The sequence below is a fragment of the Gossypium arboreum genome, chromosome 3, assembly GCF_025698485.1.
Source record: "Gossypium arboreum isolate Shixiya-1 chromosome 3, ASM2569848v2, whole genome shotgun sequence".
NCBI lineage: Eukaryota > Viridiplantae > Streptophyta > Magnoliopsida > Malvales > Malvaceae > Gossypium > Gossypium arboreum.
In genome coordinates, this window is record NC_069072.1 from 97,750,253 (window position 1) to 97,755,987 (window position 5,735).

Sequence of the window (5,735 nt, forward strand, 5' to 3'; positions counted from 1 at the left end):
TCAAGATTTGAGGTTGACGGGCAAAAGAGAGATTTAAGGATTTTTTTAGGGTTTAAGCAAATTGCTTGAAGGGATATGAAAATTAATAGAATGGAGAGGGGTATAGGAGAAATTAGGGCAACATGTAGCAAAAATTTAGCTGCATTAGGGTTACTTGGGCGTCAAGTAATGGGAGTGGTGGCAAGGTATGGATTTTTTCCTCCTTTCTGCTGTCTTGGGTGTCAAACTCAGACTGTATCTAAGAACTTACTAAAAAAAAACTGATTAGTACTTGGGCCAAATTTTGACCCGTTTTGTTAAATTTAAAATTTAAACAAAACAAATGAAACTTAAAAATTTTTAAATCTTAATTAGAAAATTTCTTCTTAACAAATTACATTAAATTAATTCCCATGAAAGTTTGGAAGGGTCATAGCAATCCCGCTTAAGTTCCAATCTCCTTAGACAAAATTAATTAAATGTAATAAGTTAAGAAAATAAGTTCTAATTATTTATTTATTTATAAAACGAGTTCATGAAAAATTAAGGGTCTGTTAATTTGAACGAGGATTCAACTTGCTCAACTTCACCATCCCAGTAGTGTCTGAGACGTTGACCATTAACTTTAAACGTACCTCCGTAATTTTCATATAATTCAATAGCTCCATAAGGATAAACTCGATAGACAGTTTAAACTCGATAGACAGTATAGGGTCCTTTCCATCGAGATTTAAGCTTTCCAGGAAATAACTTCAACCTTGAATTAAGTAACAAAACCTTCTGACCTTCTTTAAACTCGCGAGGTTGTATATGTCTATCATGCCATCTCTTTGATCTTTCTTTACACATTTTGGCATTCTCATATGAAAACAACCTCAGCTTTTCCAACTCATCAAGCTGTAACATCCTTCTCTCACGGGCTTGCTTAAGATCAAAGTTCACCTACTTGAAAGCCCGGTGAGCTCTATTCTCCAACTCTAATGGAAAATGACATGCCTTTCCAAAGACTAACTGATAAGGATTCATTCCTAACAGTGTCTTAAATGCAGTTCAATAGGCCCATAATGCATCATCAAGCCTTCGAGACCAATCTTTTCTACTAGGGCGTACTACCCTTTCAAGGAGACATTTGATTTCACTGTTCGTTCTTTCAACTTGCCCATTAGGCTGGGGGTGATAGGCAGTGGAATCTTGTGCTTCACATCATATTTTTCAAGCAACCACTTAAGCCATTTGTTCACAAAGTGAGAACCTTCATCACTAATAATAGCTCTTGGTGTCCCAAATCGTGTAAACACATGCTTATGTAGGAATCGCATGGCTACCTTAGCATCATTTGTAGGGTATGCTTCAATTTCAACCTACATGGATACATAGTCCACAACAACTAAGATGTATTTGTTCCTATACAAAGAAGGAAACAGGCCTAAGAAGTTAATGCCCTAATTCAATCTCCAAAGTGTTTGTCAAGGGCATCTCATTACTCCTTGATATATTTCCGGTCCTTTGGCATTTATCGCAGTTCTTCACATAAGCATAAGCATCTTTAAATAGTGTAGGCCAAAAGAAACTGTGTGCAAAATCTTAGTTGTAGTATGTGAACCACCAAAGTATCCCCCACTTGGAGATGAATGACAATGATACAAGATCTCATCAATCTCACTTTCAGCTACACACTTCGGGATTATATGATCTGCACACTGTTTAAACAAAAATATATCCTCCCAAAAATAATATCGACTATCATGAAGGAATTTTTTCCTTTATTGGTATGTCATTTCCCGAGGAATTATTCCACATGCAAGATAATTGGAAAAATTAGCAAACCAAGGTGTTTCATGAATTTGACTTACCTCAAATAAGTGTTCGTTTGGGAAATTCTCGTTGATAGGCACACATGATTGAGTTACCTCATCTTGCTTCAACCTCAATAGATGATCAGCTATTTGATTTTCGACGCCTTTTCTGTCTTGGATCTCAAGGTCAAATTCTTGGAGTAACAGTATCCAATAAATTAGCCTCAGATTCGCATCTTCGTAAGCAAGTATTTAATGGCCGCATGGTTAGTAAGTAGTGTAACTTTGGTACCTATAAGATATGAGCGAAATTTGTCAAAAGCAAAAACTATGGCAAATAGTTCCTTTTCAGTTACCGTATAATTGAGTTGGGCTCCCATCATAGTTCTACTTGCATAGTAAATAGGGTGAAACACTTTGTTTCTTCTTTGACCCATCACAGCTCCAACAGCATAATCACTTGCATCGCACATTAACTCAAAAGGTGAAATCCAATTAGGTGTAACGATTATTGAGACTGAGATTAACTGATTTTTCAGATCTTCAAAAGCTTTCAAACATGCTTTGTTGAAATCAAACACTGTATCTTTCTCTAACAACAAACACAACGGTTTAGAAACTTTTGAGAAATCTTTGATAAACCTTCAATAAAAACTGGTATGGCCTAAGAAACTTCTGACTCCTTTCACATTAATTGGGGTCGGTAATCTTTCAATTACATCCACTTTTGCTTTATCGACTTCAATTCCTCTCCTTGAGATTTTATGCCCTAAGACAATCCCTTCCTTAACCATAAAATGACATTTTTCCCAATTAAGGAAAAGATTCGTCTCTTCTCATCTCTTCAGTACTTTAGCCAAATTACTCAAAAAAATATCATAAGTGTTACCAAAAACAGAAATATCATCCATGAAAGCCTTAACTAAATTTTCAACCATATCAGTGAATATTGCCATCATGCATCGTTCAAATGTTGTAGGTGCATTGCATAAACCAAAAGGTATTCGCCTAAAAGAAAACATACCATATGAACAAGTAAAGGTTGTTTTATGTTGGTCCTCCGGAGCTACAACTATTTGGTTATATCTCGAATAGCCATAAAAAAAATAGAATTCATTACCTACCAGTTGATCTAACATCAGATCCATAAAATGCAATGGAAAATGGTTCTTCCGAGTGGCTTTACTCAATTTTCTATAATCAATACAGATTCTCCAACTAGTAACAGTTCTCATTGGAATCAACTCGTTATGCTAATTTTCAAAAATCGTGATTCCACCTTTCTTTGGCACACACTGCATTGGACTTACCCACGAACTATCTGAAATAGGATAGATGATTCCTGCATCTAACCATTTCATCACTTCCTTTCTCACAACTTCTTTCATAATGGGATTGAGCCTCCTTTTCCTATCAATTTAAGCTCTTTCACCTTCTTCTAAAATAATTTTATGCGTGCAAAAGGACTTATACCTCAAATATCAGCTATGGTCCAACCAATTGCTTTCTTAAATTTCTTTAGAACAACAACTTAAGAAAGCAATTAGTTGCTCCTCTTGATCTTTTTTTCAGTTCTGCTGAGATAATCACAGGCAAAGTGGAATGTGGAATAGTCACCTAAATAAACATAATTCGAATGGGAAGGAAGTACCTTTAGTTCAAGTTTAGGTGGTTCTTTAATTGAAATCTTGGGTTGCACAAATTCTCCGAATTCTAACTCCAATGGTTCAAACTGTGTGGATTGAATAAAATTTCTCGGATTGGCTTCAATCAAAGCCATGTTTTCTTCACCTTCTTCATCCTCCAAAGGGTCAAGATTCAAGGCTTTCTCCAATGGATCTTTTTTAAAATTGCTTTCCCTAGAAACCAAGGTTTTTTATCTCTTCCATAACTAAACACTCTTCTACAGGATCGAGAAATTTCATCGCTTTAAGAATGTTAAAGGTTACCTGATCATCTTGAACTCACATTGTGAGTTCACATTTCTACACATCAATTAACGTTCTTCCTGTGGCTAAGAAAGGTCTCTTAAGGATGATTGACACTTCCTTATTTGCTTCAAAATCTAAGATAATGAAATCAACAGGAAAAATAAATTTATTGACTCTTACCAAAACATCCTCGATCTTTCCTTCGGGATATGCTAAAGATAGGTCCGCTAGCTGAAGCGTCACAGTTGTAGGTCTTACCTCACCTATCCCTAGCAACTTGAAAATAGACTTATGCATCAAGTTGATACTCACTCATAAGTCACACAAAGATTTACCATGGTAGGATTCACTAATGTTATAGGTTATAGTAAAACTTCCTGGGTCTTTCAATTTCGGTGGTTGTTTGTTCTGCAGGAACGCACTGCACTCCTTCGTCAAGGCAACAGTTTCATACTCACTCAGCCATTTCTTCTTGGACAGTATATCATTTATAAACTTCACATAATTCAAAATTTTTTCTAAAGCCTCCACCAACGGAATATTGATGTGTAACTGCTTCACTTCAGAACATCCAAAAATTTCTTGAATTACACCTCTTGTTTCTGCTTGTGTTGCTGCAATATTTGCGGATATAGAGGTGATGAAACTTTTGGTTAAATTGGATAACTCTTCTGAGTAGGTAAATTTGCATCTAAAGAAGATGTTAAAGTATCTGAATTCACTAAGTTAAGATTTACCTTGTCAGTTTTTGCAGATTCTGACTTTTTTGGTGTAGGAATTTCAACAGCTGGTTGATTCTTGTCAATGGGTTTATCTTCGACATCAATCAATTGGGGTTCCAGAATTTTACCACTTCACAATGCCACTGCCTTGATATGTTCTTTACCCAAATTTCTTGGATTCTTAGTATCACTTGGCAAAGTTCCTTGTGGTCTATTACGAAGCTCTGTAGCTAACTGACCCATTTGGTTTTCTAAATTTTTCAATGTTGCTGCGTGGCTTTAGATCAAAGCATCATTCTTTCAAATGTACGCTTTCAACAAGTTCTCCAAACTATTTAATATCTCAGCTTGAGGTGGTTTTGGAGCTTGCTGATTAAATCCTTGAGATTGGTTGGGTCTATACTACAAGGAGTTGTTGCTCGGTCCATTTCCTTGGTTGCTCCAAGAAAAGTTAGGATGATTACACCATGAAGGATTGCAAAAGTTGGACTGGGGTCCTTGTCCACTCCTATTTTGATGTTGATTCCCCACATAATACACTGACTCAGGATTTGATGGACAATTCTGAAAAGAATGACCTTCCCCATAGTACACATAGGAAATTACTTCAAACATACTTGATGGCTGAGTTGCAAAATTATTAGCACTATTAGCGGTAAACTATTTTAACATAGAAGAAATAGACGATACCTGAGCTGATAACGAAGTGAGGGTGTTAGCTTCATAAACTCCAACTATACGTCTTCCTGAAGCTGTTTGATTTGTTGGCCATTGATAGTTATTACTTGCGATCCTCTCAATGATCTCATAAGCCTTATTATAAGACTTAGACAAAATTGTACCATTCACAGAAGCATCTACCATCAATCTTGTATGTGCATTAAGACCATTATAGAATGTCTCCAACTAGATACAATGAGGAATCCAATGATGAGGACACTTACGAAATAAATCCTTGAATCTCTCCCAAGCCTCATACAAAGACTTGTCATCTAATTGTTGGAATGTTGTGATCTCATTCCTCAACTTAGCATTTTTGCTAGGCAGGAAATACTTAACCAAAAATCTCTGCTAATTCTTACCGTGTAGATATGGAACTTGGTGGCAATGAATTGAGCCACGCTCATGCTCGATCTTGCAATGAGTACGAAAACAACTTCAACCTCAGTGCGTCTTCTGTCACATCGGCTATCTTGAATGAATCACTCATCTCCATAAACAATCGAAGGTGGAGATGTGGATCTTCCATGGGAATACCACTGAATTGGCCCACCGTTTGGGGCATCTGAAACATCACTGGTTTTAAT

General features: G+C 36.4%; 1 non-coding gene across 1 annotated transcript; it reads left to right on the forward strand.

Moving 5' to 3' along the window:
- The first annotated feature begins 5,350 nt into the window (after nucleotides 1-5,350).
- Nucleotides 5,351-5,457, forward strand: LOC128291029 (small nucleolar RNA R71). Its single transcript, XR_008280807.1, has one exon. It is a non-coding gene; the product is annotated as a small nucleolar RNA R71 (small nucleolar RNA).
- Nucleotides 5,458-5,735: the final 278 nt, after the last annotated feature.